Here is a 21,698-nt window from a genome sequence, read left to right as displayed (position 1 = left end):
GAAGAGAATGGCTTTATTCACCACTCCTTCCTTTACACCAACTCCATAACGTTTAATTCTAGTAAGCTTGGAAGTAAGTGGAACCAGATTTAAACTATGGTCATTTGAAGAGTGCAGTTCTTTATGCCCAAATATGGAAAGGATGCCATTATGTTGGAAAGAATGTAGAAAAAAAATCATTAGCCTATTACTGGGACTGCAGGGGTTTAAGGGGGTCTACGCTGTGCTTTCCTTCCCTGGAGCGTAGGAGGTTGAGGAGTGTCCTTAAAGAAGGATATAAAACCTAGAAGGATTAGATGTCATGAATAGTTGCAGTCTTTTTCCCAGGGTATGGAGGTCTAAGACTAGAATGGATAGTGTTAAAGTGAGAGGAGAAAGATTTAAAAGAATCCTGAGGGAAAACTTTTTCCACACAAGAGAGGTAGGTACAGCTGTCAGAAAAGGCTGTACAGCTGGGTACAATTATCACATTTAAAAGGCATTCAGAAAGTTCATGTATAGAAATTGTTTAGAGGGCCAATTGGACTAGGTCAATATGAATGAGTTGGGCAAAGGGCCTGTTTCTGGACTGTATTACTCTATACAGTCCACATTTTACAGGAATAGCAGGGGCACATCATTCCACATAATCTCAGCATAAACAAATCAGAATTAAAAATCACTTTAGAGCATTTAAATTCTGAAACTAAATGTTCAAAATAATTTTCTGCAGGCATTGTTTAGAGTCATAACTCTAGGAGTGTGACAATGGAAGCTATGTTTCCATCAGATACAGAGATGTTTCTTGCTCCAATAATTTACTGGTTTGAAAGCTTTAATAATGTACTGAATTCAAACTAGAATTTGAGAAATAAAATACTGTATTAAAATTCCTCGATTTGCATTTAGTATATGAAAGTTAGACACATGTTAAAATCAATCTAGGATCTAATTTCTTCAGAGGAACTGTTTAAGATTATTTGTTGCACACAAAAAAATTTAGATCATGGATTGGAAATTATATTGCGTACTGTTTGAACATTAATAATCTCTAAATACATTATTTTTTGAGTTGATGTATTAATAAAATAGCAAAACTAATTCATGCTACAATATTAAGTGCTATTCAAGAATCACAGATAGCATAATTCTCACATGCACTTACACAAAGAATTTCAGAAAATATCTTTAAAAGATATTTGAAGCTGGACTACACAAAAAGTTTTTTTTTAATCATCCTCGGAATGTTAAAGTAGAGTGGGAGGACAGAAGTGAAATGGAAATGCCGGGATCAGTGAGAAAATTTGTGTCAAGTAAAAGAAACTATTCTTTCCTTTATATATTCAATGAATTGTATGTTAGCTTGAAATAATAAATGTAACAAATCTTAACAAATCTCACATTATTAAATATTGTGTTGGTTGGAGGGGCACAAAATGGGGGGCTGGGGCTCAGAATGCACTCATTTCAGATCCTGCAGATACAATTGTTATATATGGAAACAGACCCCTGAATGTAGAACAGTCCAATTACTAAAAGGAATGAGCTGTGCATTAACCTTTGACCATTAACCTTTAACAGCTGGGTAAAATCAGGCAGCATAATTCATAGGATCACAGAATCATACATGAACTTAGATTTCGGTAAATGAGAGGACAATTTCCATAGGGTGACAGATTTTATAAATATATACTGCATTTGCTGTAATGAGATAGAACAGAATGTGCTTACAAATTTGTATTCACATAATAATTCTTGGGGATGAAATGAGTTGTGATGAATGTGTAGCACATAATCAGAAAAATGCTCCCAGTCTGAAATCTCTCTGTGTGAAATGAAGACCAGTTTAATCGTTTTTTTTTTTCAATTTCCCAGTTTCTTTACGAAGGCTCATTAAGAATGTAGACAATACCAAACTAATTTGCCCTTTCTCTTTATATTATTATCCCCTCAAGACATATCCCAATTCCCTTTAAAACAGAAGAAATGTTTTTCTAAGCAAGACTTTAGCTTCCATCACTTTTAAATGCCGAAACTTTAATGCTAACTTTAATGTTATTTTTAACAAACATTGCCTCTTGGGCAAAATAACTGTGATAGTAAAAAATGTAAACATATTCTGACCAGTGTTCATTCAACAAACCAAACCACAAAAGTAAACATATTTCAGATCATCCAGGACTTATGTAACACCAGTGTTATTTTGGTTATTAATCTCAGGTGGTACCAAATTGCTGCTTTGAAAATCATCTCAAATTAGCCGTGCTAAATGTTGCATCAGCACAAATTGTGTCTTCAAAATTGATTCCATTGGATTTGATTTAATTTCAGATTCTGACAACATTTATTGCTACTGATTGGAAATTAATTTCTGGGCTTGAGCTTCATTTCTTCCAACTTTTATAAAATGAGGTAAATGGATAAAGGAACAAATTACTGTTGAGTCAATTGTTTTTGAATAGTTCATTCCCCAAATTACCTTGAAACTATCTGGGGGTGGGGTGGGGGGTGTTACTCTAGTGGGTTACCCTGACAGAAGGTGGAACATACTTATTGTTCTGTTTTTAAAAATGCTTGAGTACAGAGGTAAATTCCATCTGCAACTTTCATTTCTGATCCTATTCATGCCAGTGCTGCCTGGACACAAATTTGGAATATAATCCTCATGAAAATCCATCATACATAAAATTGCTTGGGAACTGCAGATCAACAGAATTTAACCAAGTACTGAGGTTTTCAAGTGCCCAGTAACATCAGGATAATAGATATTAAAGGGTTCTCTTGTATTATTAAATATGTTCATTACCACAATTGGTATCAAGAAAATCTTTGAGTTTATTCAAGGAAGTGTGTTTATCTTAATTCTTTGTCTATAATCCACTGACCACAATTTACTCATATGGCAATCCCATCTATCAGATATTCCCTTTGTTTCTTTATCCTCTCTGCAACTTCAAAACCATTGGGTTTTTTTTTCCTCTTTTTCCCAGTTCTGACGAAGGTTCTTAGATGTGAAAATGCTAAAACTACTTCACAAAAGCTGTTTAGAATTGTCTGCTTTTTATTTCAGATTTCTACCATCTGCAGGTTTTGGATTTTCCCACAGTGAAATTTCACAGTGCTATAACTACACATGGAAACCCAACAATGGTGTTCCGGCAAACAAAGGTGAAGATCACATGACTCACTTGACAGTCAATGTTGTTTTAGTGCTATTAAAATATAATAAAACAATTTCTAGATATCAATTTGGTGAATACTTCAGGGAGCCCTGGAATGCTGCAGGTACTGGGATCCATGTCTTGTCGAGTCTGAAGACATTCTCCATGTAGCTTCTTTTACTCATTATAATTATACTCAGTGGAGCAGAGCCAGGTGTCAGAAGTCAAGGAAATAGGTTTATCCCCCCCCAATAAATCATTCTAAAAGTGGTACATTACCTCAGAATAAAATACTAAATATTATTAAATAAAGAATAAAGGTCTAAACCAGTGGTTCTCAACCTTTTTCTTTCCACTCACATACCACCTTAAGTAATCCCTGTGCCATCGGTGCTCTGTGATTAGTAAGGGATTGCTTAAGGTGGTATGTGAGTGCGAAGGAAAGGTAGAGAACCACTGCTCTAGACCCAATTGTTAATTAAAATATTTTGCTTGAGAAAAATTGTCACTGGCTCATTTCCTTTGGAGTTATGAAACCGTACACATAATGAGTCATTTATGTACGATTAAATAGTGGTTTTCAAACTTTTTCTTTCCACCCACATACCACCTTAAGTAATCCCTTACTACTCACAGAGCCCCTATGGCATAAGGAATACTTAAAGTGGTATGCGAAAGGAAGAGGTTGAGAACCACTGGTCTAATCTCTCTGGTTGCCTAGCACAAGCGGTGAGAATTCTTTTTCACTTTAGTGGTGCCCAGGTTCAGCTTTGCTGAACTACAATAGACTACAATACAGTAGAACCACTGCCTCATGGCCCCTGTGACTTGAATTTGACTTGCAGTGCTGTCCGTGTGGAGTTTGTACATCCTCCAGTTGGCTGTTTGGGTTTCCCCCATATTCTCTAATTAAACATACAGCAAGATAACATGCCCTTTTGGCCCATGAGCATGCGCTGCTCAATTACACCCAATTGACCAAGAAGCCATTATGGTTTTGAAAGGTGGGAGGCAACAGGAAGACCCAGAGAAGGCCTCGCAGTCACAGGGAGAACATACAAACTCCTTACAGACAGCAGTGGATTTGAACCCTGATTATTGGCACCGTAACAGCATTGTGCTAACTGTGCCACCCGCATAATATCTTCACACATCCCTTTCTTTTTCAATCTTTTAATTAAGCATATTATAGTAAACAATACATGAGGAGAATGGAATACAGAACTGATCAGTGAAAATAGGAACATCACTATATTGCAATACTTAATACAATGTATAACATGATAACATTGAACAATATTATTCCCTTCTCCTCAAATTGAATATTGTAAAATGAGAATTTTTTTTATTAAAACTCCATCTAACCTACCAAAATAAACAAAAAAAAAGCAATAAAAAAAAGGGCTGGGCAACTTAAACTGTTCACTATTTATCTGGTCCTTGTCAATAAAAAACAACAGAAATCCAGAACTGTCTGGAAGGTAAAGTCAAAATACAAATGAACTCATATGAATATAATTTATAAAAGGACACTAAGTTTCTTCAAACTTAACGGAGGTATCAAAAATGCAGCTTCTATTTTTTTTCTGAACTTAAACATGACATAATTTGAGAGAACCATTTCATCAAAATTAGGATCTTGTCATTTAAATAAAATGGCTTTTCTGGCCAACAGTGTAGTAAAAAGCTACCACCTTTAAAGGCTATAATTCCAAATATAGCAGTTAATGGATTAGGTTGCAATCTTCACTCATCCCCAAAATATGCAGGTTGGTCACTCTACAAATTGCCCTAAGTGATGGAATCTAGGCAGAGGGGGAGGGTTGTGGAGAGAATAAAATGAGATTAGTGTGGAGTAAGTGCTCGATGAGCAGGATTGTCCCAGTGAGCATGAAGGTACTGACTGCAGTGAGCAGTACTGGACAATGCAGATGGGTGAACACTTAAGGAGATGGGGTGACACCAAATAGCCCTTTAGTCCACAGTATCTTTGCTGACCCTGATGCTGCAGGAGGGCATCAACGCAATACCCGCTAGATTGTCTTGACAAAATCTTATAATAATATTCCCAGCTGAGCTGACCAGCCTCCAACACACGCCATCAGCTCCAACCAATGAAGAATTTTACTTTCCATTGATTTTAATTTTATTTGCTGCCACGCTCCTTCAAATCCTGTCTTAATGCACCATCCATCTCACATCTTTAACTAAGAATGGATTGCAGTTTGAAGTTCAGAAGCCCTGGCAAAATCCAAATGAACATCGAGTCGTTCAATAGCTTTGTCTTCAGGAACTGGGTGAGGAGCCACACCCCCCTACCTGTGTCAATGATACCGAGGTGGAGATGGTGGACAGTTTATTGAATTGAACAGCAATGGCCCTAATGAATGGCATGGGCCGATCAGTAGGACCAGCATAAGAGTCCACTAATGCTGGCATTAAAGGTGGACCGTTGCTTTTTGAGAATGAAGTTTTTTTTCCAGCTGGCTTCATTTAATCTGATGGTGACTATGGCAAAGTAGGAATTAATTTTAAAAGTGGGTCTCTTCTTCCCTTCGTTGAAGATGTTCTGGGTGCTTGATTGCCACAATTTTTGAGTTTCTAAGGACCCCTCTGTTTTAGAGGTCAGTGCTGTTCCCGAACCCTTGGTGAGATCAATTCCATCTTTCTGTAATGATATTTTAGATTTTACCATTCACAAGAGTTTGGCAGAATTATTTAGAGGTTTTACTGGGGTTGGAACCACAAAACTTCCTCACTTCAAACAATCTGTTATTTTTATCTGCTTCAAACCAGAATCCATTAAGCATTTTTAATGCTTCTCTGCCATACAGGTAATTACTGGAGAGGTTCTGACATCTTTTGACCACTTAATGAAACCTGATGCAATCTTGTCATTTTCCCACTTTCCTTTAAAGCTTTTGAATTGCTGGTTCAAATTACCTGCCAACCTCAGTTTCACTAGGAATAGTGCATTTTGAATAATAGGCTCTTAGACTGCAAAATATTCAAAGCATCTAAAATTTGAATGTTCAACTTTTGAACATAGTCATGCGAATTGGGGAAAAGTCAACTAAAATAATGATGAATCTGCATTTTAATTGGATTAGCCCAGCTGAGTGGAAAAGTTGTAAAAACCATTCTCAATTTTTCTTCTGCCTTTTAAAATTCATGGGCGATACAAGAGTGAACTAACCATTGCCTTCAGCTAGTAGCAATAAAGAAAGACCATAAGCCTTCGAAACTATTAGACTGAAATCCCAGAGGCCCATCCATCATGCCACAAATGCCAGGAAGGAACATTTTCCCCACTGATACTGTCCTCAAAAATGTTTGTAGGATTGGAGTGAAGCTGCTGGAAAAAAAAATGAATAAAGTACTGAAATAAATTGAAAGTCTTTTTAAATCTTATATATGTAGATAAACTGTAAATACAAACTTAATTTCAGGAGAACCATGGAGACTAACCGCCTAAGGAGGCTCAAATCTATGACAAATAGACTGTGACAATAACCCTGAGAGAAAGAAGTCTCCTTTTCTTGGGTGAGGAAAGAAGTTTTTTTTAAAAACATATAATCTTCAAGTTTCCAGATTTGGATTACAGGCGGAGTCCAACCAACTGACTTATTTTCACACGACCGTTGGTCGACATTTCTGACCCCATCTGGAGCAGGCAGAGACTCACGCACCAATTCCACGAAAGGCATCCAGGTCTGAATTTCCATCCCTGGTCTCTTTTTTTGCCACATTCCTGCAGGTTTTATGATAGAAGTGCCTGAAATGAGGTGGTTAATTTCAGCCCATTGTCTGTGTTCACCAGCCACCTTGGAACATGTCACGTGGTTGACAATTGCACAAGTACTTCCAGGTCAGAGGGGACAAAGGCATTTCTACATCAGCTCAGACAATTTCTTCATAAAAGTTTTGAGGAAGAGTTACTTGAAATAGTTCCTGCAGCTAAAATAAAATTAACTCTGATGGTAGGTTGCTGAGATCTGTTATTTACTGATGAATGGCACAAGAAGCACATTGCTGGCCTGCCTCAGATTCTTAACACAACACTTGCTCTAACGAATAACCTGTCCCTTCTGAAATTAAGTTGATATATAGTTTATCCACATACACAAGAATTTTAAAAGATTTTCACTCAATTTATTTCAGTAATTTAATCTCTTTTTCACCTTCGAGTTGGGTTTTAAGTTCTGAAGTTTTAGAATTCTTACAAGATTAAATATATTTGCTAAAATACAAATGTGTTGCTACTTCAGGGAAGATCTTCAGTAGGTTATGACTTATCAAAAGGCTTAAGTTTAGAACCTTGTGGCAGCAGGATTTCCTCTGATAATTTTCAGGCACAATAGAAAGACAAAAGGGGAAAGACCCATGGTGATCATATCAAGTCATGCTTTTCCTGCCTGGCTGCCAAGTGAATGTTAAGACTAATGAACTACTGGGCGGGCCAATGAATATAGGCGCCATTCGCTTTTGCAACACATCTAGATCAATTTCATACACATCTACTACCTCATCAACAGAGTCTGTATCGCCAAAGTTAAATTTGTTCAAGAGTGACCACAGATAACAGATTTTTTAGAAATTCCACGGACAATTGAATGGGAATTGAGGCATATGATCTAAATCGATGGCCCGTCCATCTGGAGGGGTTGAATAGCCTGCTCCTGTCCTTTACATTAGTGATGCCATGCCACAAATATTATTTGAGCAGAACCTGATAGAGGTCATAGACTGGTATCCATGCAGTTAAACACTGAGAAAAAGAAATTATCCATCGTGACATAATATTGATGATGATTAATGCTACACATACGTCTTGCCTACCAGCTGCTGGCCCCTGAAAGGACTAGAAGCTAAATAATGCAGCTACGCAAATTACATTTCAAGGTATTTTTCCTGAAAATTAAGACTTTGCCAAAATGAGAAATGTATTCAAAACTCCAAACGTATTATAAAAATGTGCTTCATCTTGTCATGTGAATGATGGCTTTTGTGGTAGAAATTTGTATCTGAGGGTTAAACACATTTCTAATTTGAGCATTTTAACAGGAGGTTCTCAGCATTGAAAGAAGGAATGCCAGAACCAATTCATCGTCACATTTTTTGACATGAGAAAATTACCAATGGCTATTAGTATTTACAAAATATGTCAATTATATCCATACCTGTCACAGACACAATAGGTAACAGTTATACAGACTAGGTATTATACTACCCATTGTAAACGTGATTGCATAACATGTTGACACATTTCTGTCCCTGAAGTCATTGGGATATTGTCAGTACCAAATAGCTCAGCATTTAAGCAAAGTGAATTATCTAAGTTCATTCAATAATTGGAGTTTTATTGCTGGTCTCATGGGAATTAATTACACGTAATCACCTTCTTATTTTGTTGTCTTTGGTATTTTTGATATGCCTGTGAGACCATATCTTACAGTTGCTGATGTAGCAGATGGTACAAGTAGATAAACAAACACCATGTTCTGACACATCCTTCTGTTAGCGGTGTTTGATTTCAGTTTATTGATGTACTAATCAATCCACTGCTTTTACTTTCCCATTCTGATATATAAAACACCACAAACATTGAGGTTATCAATGTTCAATGTGAATTTATTGTCGTGTACATCAGCACAATGTATAGATGCACCAAAATCCTGTAAGATGCTGATGTTCAGATTGTTGATTAGTCCAATCTTCATAAGAACATAAGAAATAGGAGCAGGAGTCAGCCATCGGCCCATTCAGTAAGTTCTTGGCTGATCCGATCATTGACTCAACTCCAACTACCTGCCTTTTCCCCACATCCCTTAATTCTTTTTTTTTATATAAAAATCTATCTAATTTGGTCACTCTTAATTTGTGTCTTTCAAAAATTTGGAAGTTTAGAAATTTTATCCCGTTGGTAGCACTAAACACACCATCAAGTAACATCAACATATTCATTCTGCTCCAGAAACTCATTCCATTGAAGTTAATAAAAGAAAATTTAAGAACCAGAACCAAATGCACTGAGGCCTACTATATGACATATTTAGCACTATCGGCTCTCGATGGAATAATTGGGCTATGATTATTAACTGGAACTAATCACAATGTATTTCATATTTATCAACATTAGAAAAATGTTGATTTTGATGTTATTGTTTCTAAATATGTTGAATTACATTGATTTACTGCAGCTTGATTTTCCTTGATTTGTTTCAAAAGGAGCATTCTAGTATTAGGAAATTTATTCAACATGCCTTGCAGTTTCAATTTATAAGCCTTCTAATGTATTCATGGACAATGAGGTGGAGGTGGGGATAGGGAGAGGTAATATTTAGCCATGGCTCAGAATAGACAAGTTGATGGCAGAGTATCATTGTTGCCTAAGAAAGATCAAGCCAAATTCAGGTTCATCCCACATTTAAGTATTACCAAGGGTACTAAATGGGAGATGTTCTGGATTGCAGTGTTCCAAGAGACCATAAAATTGCCTGACTATTGCATGGAACCAATAAAATAGATCTGGTATTATAAACTTATTAGGTCTCTGCTATTTTTTGTCTTTCAGAAACTTCGGAAAGGCGCAATTACTTTTGTAGAATCTATAGGGCCTTTCTGCAGTTACTGAAAGGCAAAAGACCATAGACTTTTACAGCCTCCTTTGATCCAGGGAGAGGAGTCACAGCCGATCTAACCTGTCTTATAAGCCACCAAAGAGGGTGTCACAACTGAAGAAGACTCAGGTTTAAAATGTTGACTACCTTTTGATTTCCATGGATGCTGCAGGGCCTGCTGAGCTTCTGGGAGGACATTAGTCTTAAATAAGCTACGATACTCCTCATATGACCATAAAGTCAATCTTCCATTCTCTCTGACTTTGATCTATAAAGGATCTGCTGGAACCCATCCTCCTATACAGCCTCCTACATTTGTCCTTTTTCTTTTATTATTACCACCAAAATAATTCTGGTTGGAAGAAATAGTCCTTGGCATCATTTTCATCAAAGAGAAAAATAAATCAAATGATTTATTTTTGGCCTTAAATGTGATTTTGAAAGTAAGAAATGGAAAGTTGTTAAGATGATTAATCCACTACACCATTATCCGAATGAAGAAATAAGGCATGTCTTTACTATTGGGGAGAGGAATAGGTGACAAATTCATCTGGAGAAAAATTACTTGTGGAAAATAATTTCACGGTTGTGGGGAGGTTGGAGTGTGGGTATGAGGAAGGGTTGAGGCTGGACCACCAAGACGTTCCAGGTTGTAAAATCCATCTGACAGAAGAACTCAGTGGGTTGAACAACATCAGTAGGGTAAAAGAACTGTCAATTTTTTGAGTCAAAACCCCTTCATCAAGATTTAAAGGGTTTCTGCTTGAAATATCAACACTTTCTCCACAGATGCTGTTTCATGTACTGATTTCCCCCTGCAGCTTATTTTTTGCTCCAGATCGCAGCACCTTCCAGACAGGGCCCACTTCAAGGAAAATCTTCTCCAGAAACATTCTGCTGATTGCCAGACCAGATATGTGCTACGAAGTGTTTTCCATCTGCTGCAACCTTTTTCAATTCAATTTTGTAATTATTTAGAGTTAAACAAAGCAAAGATTCAAAGCATAGCGCAAACCATAATGCCAACTTGAAAGTGGTCTCATACAGCACAATGACTTACCCATTTTAATGCTAAGTGATTATGTTCCTTTTAGTATGTCTAAAACAAGTTTCCACAATAACTGCTCTTTTATGTATTACCAACTATCATCACTTACTTTTATGAACATGAGCTACAGATTTGCATTATTTGGACAATAAGGTGCACTTTGGATTTTAGTTTTACATTTATCATCACAGAGTTTTATTTTTTAAATGAGCATATCTCAGCATTCAAATAGCATTGAAAGCACTTTCTCATTTATTGCAGATTCTGTGAGCAATGCTAACCTTCCTAGATCACCATTACACTCTTGAAGGAATGCCATAAATTTCTAATTATTCAAGGGCTAAATTCAATAGCCCTTGAAGACGGCTGTGGGGATCATGAAACTAATTGGATCAGAGATAATCTGACAACCTTGTGCTGCCTACATTATGAGTTCAGCACCTAGCCAGCACTAGCTGTGCTCGAGATTGGCTGAATGCATCAGCCAGGGGACCAATATCACGAATGGCTGGCATCACTTAACGCCAGCCTGCCTCCTTTCAAAGGCATTGCATTGTGGCTGAGCGGATGCCAGTGGGCATTCCACACATGAATGGTACTTGGGGATCAGTGAAGAATAAGTGAAAGTCCTTGTCAATGTTTTTGGTTATTTTAGGCAGCATTAGGGGGGAGGGGAATGGAAAGCAGAAGAGATATTCTGTTATGTGAACTAGTAGGGTCATACAGTGCATAATGTGACCACTGCCCATTGTGACTATGTCAGTTATAGTCACTGGAGTACACCTGACTGGTAGCACTGCACGAGGCGCTGAGAGGACAGGCAGGTGATTAGTTGATATTTGTATATTATGCAAATGCTTATTTTGTGGTGACATTTATGCTTACGTGGCCAAAGTGATGTCCTGGTGGTGAAGGATAAGATGTAAGACTGTTGGTGATCAGAGAATTTGGATAGTATTTACCAGTAGCATAATCAGAAGAGCTGGTCATCCAGGCCAAAATAGAGTTGTCTAGATTGGCTTCTCCTCTCTCATTCCTTCTCCACCTCATGTGGCTGTTCCTCTATCGCTCACCCTGCAGCTGCTGGCGCAGATGAAGAAGTTATGTGGCTTCTGTGAGTCTTGACATCCACTTGGTCAAGCATTGCTGGGCTGTACCAGCATGTTCTGTCCAGTGTCTGTTCTGCTGTGTCGAATTTCCATGGCACTATGACTTTTTCAAAATGGCGGCGCATGAGGTTGCAGCTCGTTTACTGGCTACATCACCAAGTGCATTGAGGATATCACCAAGATCAAATGCTTCACCACCAGGGCTAACCAGAAACCATGGTTGGATGCAGAGGACGGGCCCTTCTCAGAGCTTGTGATGCTGCCTTCAGGACGGGGTATAGGATGGCACTAAGATCTGAACTCTCCTGTGCAATCCAGAAGGCATAGTGGGGGTATTCACAAAAGATCCACAGACAGCTGTGCGACACTAGCAACACGAGGCACATGAGGCAAGGAATCAAGACTATAATAGATCACAAGTCAGCCTTGCTACTTCCTTAGGAGTTTACGGAGGTTTGTTATGACACCAGAAACCTTGGCAAATTTCTACAGATGTGTGGTGGAAAATGCTGACCGGCTGCATCACAGTCTAGTATGAGGACATCAGTACCCCTGAGCGTAAAGCCTTCCAAAAGGTAGTGGACACAGCCCAGGACATCACAAGCAAAACCCTCCAAGCTATCGAGAACATCTCCAGGGAGCCCTCCCATTAACAGAAAAATTACAAACTTTAGACTGCTTTTAGATATTACAAGGGTAACTGTAAATTATTTTAGGTCATTTAGAAAAGCCATTTTCAACCTTTTTTTGGCTCTGCCCCCACCACCCCCCCCCCCCCCACCGCCCCCCCTCCCCCGAAGACTCTGCTCAAAGCTTACAGGAGCCCTTCCCTGTAAAGCAGTCATTTTGGTTTCTTCCGTACTTCTCTCCTACTGACTACAGAAAAAAAATGTATATTTCACGTGAGGTGAAAAGCAAAGAAGGCTTTCACTAAATGCTGTGGCCCTCAGTGAGAATGGCTGATTCAGAACAAGATCGATATGAATTTTATGATGATATAGTCCATCAAAATGTAACTGTTTGTTTTCCCAAGATGACCACACATCGTATTAAAAAAAAGGTCTGACATCATTGAACAACTCTGGGTGTTTTAGTCAACAAGTAATGAATGACTTGAAAAGATCAGAAGCCCTTTAAATTGCCTGCTTGAATGGAATTTACCTTAATCAAATTTCTCCCTGAACCATTTAAATTGTTGCTAGAATTCTTAATGTAATTATTCATTTAAACCAGAAAAAAAAATCCAGAAGTGATGAGTTGCTTCTGCAGGATCTTTGCTCCTGATTGATTTGATGTGCAGGCAATCTGCACAGAGCTGTTAGTGAACGTGGCATTCCTATAAATGTGCAAAGCACCTGGCAGTTTCCGTTTTAAACTACTTTTGCTGCTTTTTATCTCAAAGCCAATGGCTTGACACAGCAGGAAATCACATGCCTGGAATAAGAATCTCATTGCTATTCATTTTCATTTACCACTTTCTAGTGGTGAAAATGACAAGATGGATGGTAGGAAATCATCGATGGATGTTGTGAGGGCTCATAGATTGTGATTTTCTTCATCTCTCCCCTCCTGACACAAATTAAGTGGCATTGACACAGGAACCCAATCATTAGATTGAATAGATTTTTACCTCTCTGTTTGGCATCTGTTGAACAGCAATATTTTGTGCAACTCTTACACATAAATGATACATTCTCTTGAGCTCCAATTGGAATGATGAAGCTTAGAAATGAAATATACCCCTTTTGTTGAAAGCAACAATAAATACAGTGTGAAATAAATCCCACACAGGAATAGAGCTTGTGGAAAGAGCACATCAGAAGGAATTTTATAGAATAATTCCCCCGCTATCCGAGAGTAGAGCATTCCTATGAAACCTTTCTTAAGCTGAAATAGCGCAAAGTGAAGAAGCAATTACCTTTAATTTATATGGGAACATTTTTTGAGCATTTCCAGGCCCACTGCCCTGCACTCTCCCGACAGCCCGCTACAAGTTCCCACACTAAGCCCATTCCCCCTCACCCTCCCAACAGTCTGCTATAAGTCTCCACACTGATCACACTGCCCCGCACTCTCCTGGCAGTCTGCTATCAGTCCCCGCATGGATCCCACTGCCCCATGCTCTCCCAACAACCCGCTATCAGTCCCCACACAGATCCCACTGCCCCCCGCTCTCCCAACAACCTGCTATCAGTCCTCACACGAATCCCATTGCCCTGTGCTCTCCCAACATCCCGCTATCAGTCCCCACACAAAGCCCATTGGCCCACGCCATCCCAACAGCCCACTATCAGTCCCCCACACTGATCCTACTGCCCCGCACTCTCCCGACAGTCCACTAATGTCCCCACACTGATCCCACTGCCCCACGCTCTCCCGACAATCCTCTATCAGTCCCCACACTGATTCCACGGCCCCACGCTCTCCCAACAGCCTGCTAATAAGTCCCCATACTCATCCCACTGCCCTGCGCTCACCCGACAGCCTGGTAATAAACCCCCACATCAATCCTACTGCCCCACGCTCTCCCAACAGCCTGCTAATACGTCCCCATACTGATCCCACTGTCCTGCGCTCTCCTGACAGACTGCTGAACACTAATTTAACTTTTTGCCTTTTTTCGTAAAAGTGAAAATCCTATTCAGATTTCTTTCCGTTAGCGAAAAAAGGTATTAATGTATGTCTTTCATAAAAGCGAAGTGGTGTAAAGTGAACTTTCAAAAAGCGGGGGATACCTGCACATAGTGAATGCCAATGGCTTGTCACAGCAGGAAATCACATGCCTGGAATAAGCACCTCATCGCTCTTCATTGAACCATTGAATAAATGTGAAGAGAATGTTGGTTTGAAGAGGTATAAGTCTTAGAATTTTTAAATGGTGTTCATGATGTAGCATTCATTTTTTTGGGTGAATTTTGCGTGCAGCTCAAAGTTAAGAATAATGTCTGGAATTGGTTATTTTGTGATCTTTTGCTTTAAGAAGCATGTAAACTATTAACAGTGAACAGAAACCATAGTATTGTCTAAGTATTAACCAGACAGATAATATCAGCTGTAAAATAGTAAAAATCATTAAGGGGTTTGTGACTATTCTCAGTAATTTACCCATCAATAGAGATGATTGACCAGCAGATGATCCTAATAAACAAAAGAATTGTAGAGGTTTCAAAGGAGGGTAACATTATATAATCACGAATGTTACTTATTCTCTAATCACCAGTTTTCAAACTATTATTATTTCAATAAACAGATAGCTCAATGTGAAAAACGACAAACAGAATAAAGGAGTAACATGGCAACAATGGCAATCTGTACTATTCAGTTATATCTTGAGCATTCCAGGGTTGATATTGATTTTTCAAGAAAGTAAAAAAGCATTACCATTTTATTGCTCAATTTTCCTTTTCTACAGACGTATTATCAGTGAGTTCCATGGAAAACACACTGAGCTGGTCAGAACGTTAAATGCAGAGTCCCTTCTTCAACTCAGCATCAAAATAAATGTTGATCTGAAGTAAGATATCCTCATCTTGATTCAATCTCATTTGAACTTACAATTATCTCCAGCCTTTTTGTTGCGGAGTATTTTCATTTTTTTTAAATCATTTTATCATTTTTTTTTATCATCATGAAACAAAGAATAAAACAATTCAATTATAATCTTCATAATGTATAGAACATTTTGAAGTGTCATAGATATTATTTTTATTCTCTCCTACGAGAATTGGAACATTAGAAATTGTGACTGATATTAGCCTTTTTCACTTGTTGCCAAAATCAGTGGTGTTAAAGCTACAGGAGCACTAATTTTACCCACTGAATGGCTTGGTTCTGCTTGTCAGACAAAGTTAAAATTGCCCTGTGAGTATTCAGACTAAAAGTCACTTAAAAAGCTTGTGGTTGTCCACAATAAATATTATTTACAAAAATTCAATTGTTTTTCACTCATCAGTTCTCAACTGCAACACCATCCTTGGTAAACCAGAATATCATGGCTGGGCAATCCAGAATGATGGATCAGCATAAAATTTCTTCTTCATGCCTCTCCTTCATCCAAGTTTTCATCACTTGATATCATTTAATGTCTCAGCTAAGAAATGGTATTGCATTAGAAGAAGGGGAGTGAGAAGCTGAGTCAAAGAGGCAAAAAAATCGTCAACTTGGAGTTATGTAAAGTTAATAAACATATCTTAAGTGGTTTCAGAACAATATTATAAGACCATAAGGCATTGGAGCAGAAATAGGCCATTCAACCCATCAAGATTGCTTGCCATTCAATCATGAACTGATCCAGGTACCCACTCAGGCCCACTGCCCGGCCTTCTCCCCATAATCTTTGATGCCTTGGCTAATCAAGGACCTTTCAATCTCTGTTGAAAATACCTTCACACTACCTGTGACAACAAGTTCCAAAGATTTACCACCCAATGGCTGAAGAAATTCCTATGCATTTCTGTTCTGAGCAGACGCCCTTCGATCCTGAAGTTGTGCCCTCTAAGCACTCTGTAACCTCATCCTTGACAATCGACTCAAAAATCTTCCCAACCATTGATGTCAGACTAACAGGCCTACAATTTCCTTTCTGCTGCGTCCCTCCTTTTTTGAGTGACATTTGTGATTTTCCAGACCTCTGGGACCATTCCAGAATCTATTGATTTCTGAAAAATCAGTACCAATACCTCCACAACCTCTACCGCTACCTCTTTCACTACCTGAGGGTGAAATCCATCTGGTCCAGGAGACTTATTCACCCTTAGGTCATTCAGCTTTCTGAGCAGCTTCTCCCTTGAAATGGTAACTGCACTCACTTCCCTTCCCTGATACCCTTCCACATCTGGTACACTAATCGTGTCTTCCTCAGTGAAGACTGATGCAAAATACTCATTTAGTTCCTCTGCCTTGTCTCCTATTATTATTTCTCCAGCTTAATTTTCTAGTGGTCCTATATCTACTTTCACCTCTCTTTTACTCTTTATATAGAAGCTTTTTATATCCTCTTTATTATTTCCTAACCTATTTCTGTACTTCATTTTTTCTTTCCTTACAGGTTTTAGTTACCCTTTGTACATTTTTAAAAATTTCTCAATCCTCTATCTTCCCATTATTTTTGCTTCCTTGCATGCCATCTATTTTGCTTTCATGTTGACTTTAACTCCCCTTGTCAGCCACAGTGGTAACATTTTTCCATTTGAATATTTCCTCTTTTTTGGTGTGCATTTGTCCTGCACCTTCCCCACTTTTTGCAGAAACTCCATCTATTGTTGATTTGCTGTCCTTCCTACTCGTGCCCCCTTCCAATCTACTTCGGCCAGTTCCTCCCTCATGCCACTGGAATTTCCTTCAGTCCACCTAAATACTGACACATCTGATTTTATTTTCTCCTGGTTAAATCTCATATTGAACTCGGTCATATTGTGATCACTGTCTCCTAATGGTTCCTTTACCCTAAGCTCTCTAATCATCTCAGCACCCAATCCAATCTAGTCCAGCCAATTCCCTTGTGGGCCCATCAACAAACTGCTCTAAAAAGCCATCTCAGAGAATTTCTATAAAATTTCTCTCTTGAGATCTAGTCCTAACCTGGTTTTCCCAATCTACTTTCATGTTAAAATCCCCCATTACTACCATAAGATTGCCCTTCTGACACACCCTTTCTATCTGCTGTTAAAGGAAAAGGTTCCATTATTGTCACATAATATTCCATTTAGAATGTAACATACATGATGTTTTTAACTTTATTTTCCATAAGGAATTGAAAAATTGATGTCCACATCCCACTACTATTCATAAGATCATAAGGTCTGTAAATAATAGCTAACTGTGTCTTTTTACCCTTGCTATTTCTAACTCAACCCACAAAGATTCTATATCTTCTGATCCTATGTCACCTCTTTCTAAAAATTTAATGTTGTTCCTTACCAGTAGAGCCTCACTGTCCCTCTGCTTATCTGCTATCCTGTGTGTATCCTGGGACATTCAGATCCTAATTACATCCATCCTTTAGCATGGCTCCATGATAGCCACAACATCATTCCTGTCTATCTATAGCTGCACTACAAGGTCATCCACTTTGTTTCTTATGTTGTGTGCATTTAAATGCAAAACCTTTAGCCCTTTACTTAGTACATTTGACTCTGTGTCCTTGTTATATGACAAGACATTCCCATGGCTACAACGTTGCCCTCTCTGTCTGTCCTTCCACAACAAACTTCCCACCAGTTGTCACCACTTGTGTGCCAAACACCTCTTCCTCTGGTTCTTCACTTTTGGTTCCCACCCCCATGCAAAGCTAGTTTAACTCACCCCAACAGCATTAGCAAACCTCCTTGCAGGGATATTGGTTCCCGTCCATTCAGAGGCAACGTATTCCAATTGCATGGGACATCTATTTCCCAGAAAAGGTTCCAATGATTCCAAAAACTTGAAACCCTGCCTCCTCCACCATTTCATCAGCCACACATTTGTCTGTAATGCCTTCCTGTTCTGATGTTCTCTAGCTCATGGCACTGGGAGTAATCCAGAGATTACCACTTGGAGCTCCTGCACTTCAGCCTCTTTCCTAACTCCCCAAATTTATATTGCAAGACCCATATCCTACTTATGTCATTGGTACCAATATATTCCATGACCTCTGGCTGATCACTCTCCCCCTTAAGAATATACTGCACACACTCAGAGACATCCTGGACCCAAGCACTCAGGAGGCACACATTATCCAGATATCTCTTTTGTTGCTGCAGAATCTCCTATCTGTTCCCCTATCAAGTCCCCTAGGAATATTGCTCTACCTGTCTTCAGTCTTCCCTTCTGCGGCTCAGAGCTAATTACAGAAGAGGTATTGAGGCATCTGCTGAAAATTCTGGTGAGGTATTTTCAAAGTAGATTTTAGGCTGTGGATTTTAGGGCCTTTGGCAATGACAACACAAATGTTATAGTGGTGAAATTCAAATTAGGGATGGACAAGTAGCAACAATTGGATGCACGCAGGTATTTTGGATGAAGAGTAGGCATATCTGATGTGTTTGCACCCATATTCTGACTGGAATGAGCTCCAGAATGTACTTGGAGAACTGTCTAGAGAAACGCTAAGAAGAAGCATGGTAAATATTAATGCATACATCTGTTAATATACATATATATATATATATATATATATATGTATATATATATATATTTGCTACAGTCATGAGTTAAATATTATGTGAAATTAAGATTAGCATAAACATGTGTTTTCTATTTAATCTTTCCATTTGGGATCAATTTTCAATGTGATTCAAAGTTTCTACAATACTACTTAGAGAAGCAAAACTTTTCTCAGAAATCAACATGATTTCATCGTGATCCATGTGTTTTCATATCTCCTAGTCAATTTTCCTTCCTCAGGCTCTTCTCTGTCCCCCACCCCATGTTAAGAACTGATAATGGATTGCCCATTCTGAGTCCATGATGAAGGTGTGATTGAGATAAAATATTTATTGGGCTAAATCTTTTGGAAGATGTATTTTAAAAATCTGGTTTAGATGAAAGGTGAGCTATTAGATAAATAGTATGCTGTCTTTCGAGGCACCACGAAAATGGTTGATGTAATGTTCACAAGGACAGCATTTTCTCCTTCTTTCAGGGTCAATGCAAACTGCAACATCCTAGCTGCCTGCAGTCACTGTACTACGACATTTTCCAAACTGAAGAAGATCATTGTTAACATCTTGCATCTTGGCCATCTTGCTTTCCCCTCTGCTTAGCTGAACAAGAATCATACAGATAATCTGTGCTGGCACAATTTGCTGTGTGAAATGCAGTCAAGATTTCAGTGTGATTACACTTGCAAACTTGTAACTTCTCTGCATGCTGAGCTGCCTAATGGTTGGTGTCAAGGATCTGTTCGGCTGCCTTTTTCAAGTGGGGAGCAGGACAGGAGGATATTTTGAGCATTCACTTTGTGATTACAAGGTATATATAACTTCTTTGGAGATTTGTAGGCCAGCTGAATAGTAAGGGGAACAATTGATGAATCTGTCACCAGGCTTATGGTAACATTAGGTAGCCAAGGAGTCGTTCATCAATGTGATTTAATAGAGGTACGGGTATATAAAATTGTGAGAAGCAAGGGTAGGGTGGACTTTTCTCCCAAAGCAGCAATGGCCGGTACAAACCCTTCGAGATTTTATAATTTATTTAACAAAACTTATTTGTTTTTATATATTTTATGGATTTTAGGGCCTTTGGCAATGACAACACAAATGTTATAGTGGTGAAATTCAAATCAGGGATGGACAAGTAGCAACAATTGGATGCACGCAGGTATTTTGGATGAAGAGTAGGCATATCTGATGTGTTTGCACCCATATTCTGACTGGAATGAGCTCCAGAATGTACTTGGAGAACTGTCTAGAGAAGCGCTAAGAAGAAGCACGGTAAATATCCCTGCAAGGAGGTTTGCTAATGCTGTACTACATATGTATTGTTTGTCTGTATGTGTGTTTGCATGTTTTTGCATCGAGGACTGGAGAACACTGTTTCGTCAGGTTGTACTTGTATAATTGGATGATAATATACTTGAACTTGATACATTTAAGGTGAGTGGAGGAAAGTTTCAGGGAGAAGAAAGTATTTTTACACAAAAAGTGGTAGGTGCTTGGAACCCCATTGCTGGGGGTTGGTGGCGGAGACTGGTACAACTCAAAAGGCTTTTAGATAGGTACAAGAACTTAAGAAAAATAGAGGTTTATGTGTGTAAGGGAGAGAAGGATTAGATTGTTGTGGAGTAGGTTTACATAAGTTGCATAACATCGTGGGCCAAATGGCCTGTATTGTGCTGTAATGTTCTATTTGTATGTCAGGGTCCAATGATATCGATCAGACAACAGTGCAATGCCATAAATTATTTTGATATTTCCCTCAGGTTTGATGCCTTCATCAATCTTTGCAGCAGACCCTGGATGATGTTAACTCTGTCTCTCAGTCTGCCGTATGTTGATGTGAAACATTTTGTGAAAGGTGCCCTGGACTGCCAGTAAGATCTCCGGCTTTATAACAAGCCTTAGGCCTCAAAAGGATAACATCTACATATATGGATGCCATGTATTTTCTTGAACTATAGAATGATTAGAAGATAGGGAAAACTTTAACCCTTAACAGTCTGAGTGGAAACACGATTAAAATGGTGCTACCTACTGCTTTCGGAACTGTGCAAACCAGATGTCATTTTGAATGTGGGTTTGCAGGCACCATTGGATGGACCTACTTCAGTCAGGGAAGGATGGCTTTGACAGTCGTGGAGGGAACTAGCATAGATGCATATCTGATGTCTTGGGTGTGGAAATGGGAGAGGAATAGTTGCAAACCCAGAGCAAAGCCACTGGTAGGAGGGTACACTGAGAGTATGAAATAGAACATAATAATGACAGCTGAAAAGAAAGATAAGATCGTTGGAAAAGCATGGGCGCACATGCCAAACACAAGTGCCCATCTTTATATTAATCTTACCTTAATCCAATTATTTTATTTTGTTCCACCACAATTCTATCAACTTCCCGTCCTCTCTGCAAGATCCTACCACTCATCAAAGTACTAGGGGCAATTTAAAGCAACCAATTAGCATAATTTTGGGATGTGGGATAAAACTGAAACATTCATCAGAAAGCCATGTGGTCCCAAGGAAGTCATGCAAACTCCTCCTAGATGGTATCAGAGGTCAGAATTGAAGCAGAGAAATAGCAGCTTCACCAAATGCACTTCTGTACCTCCAGTGATGTCCAATGGTTGGCAATAAACAGAGAAC

General features: G+C 38.8%; 1 long non-coding RNA gene across 32 annotated transcripts in view; it reads right to left on the bottom strand.

Annotated features, from left to right (window-relative positions):
- The window catches only part of LOC138744395 (uncharacterized), a 461,764-nt gene that overhangs the window by 130,241 nt on the left and 309,825 nt on the right, over positions 1-21,698 (bottom strand). The window lies entirely within an intron of this gene.

This window comes from Narcine bancroftii, chromosome 10 (assembly GCF_036971445.1).
Source record: "Narcine bancroftii isolate sNarBan1 chromosome 10, sNarBan1.hap1, whole genome shotgun sequence".
Taxonomy (NCBI): Eukaryota; Metazoa; Chordata; class Chondrichthyes; order Torpediniformes; family Narcinidae; genus Narcine; species Narcine bancroftii.
Note: the sequence above shows the minus strand (reverse complement) of the source record. Positions and strands in the feature narration are given on the sequence as shown.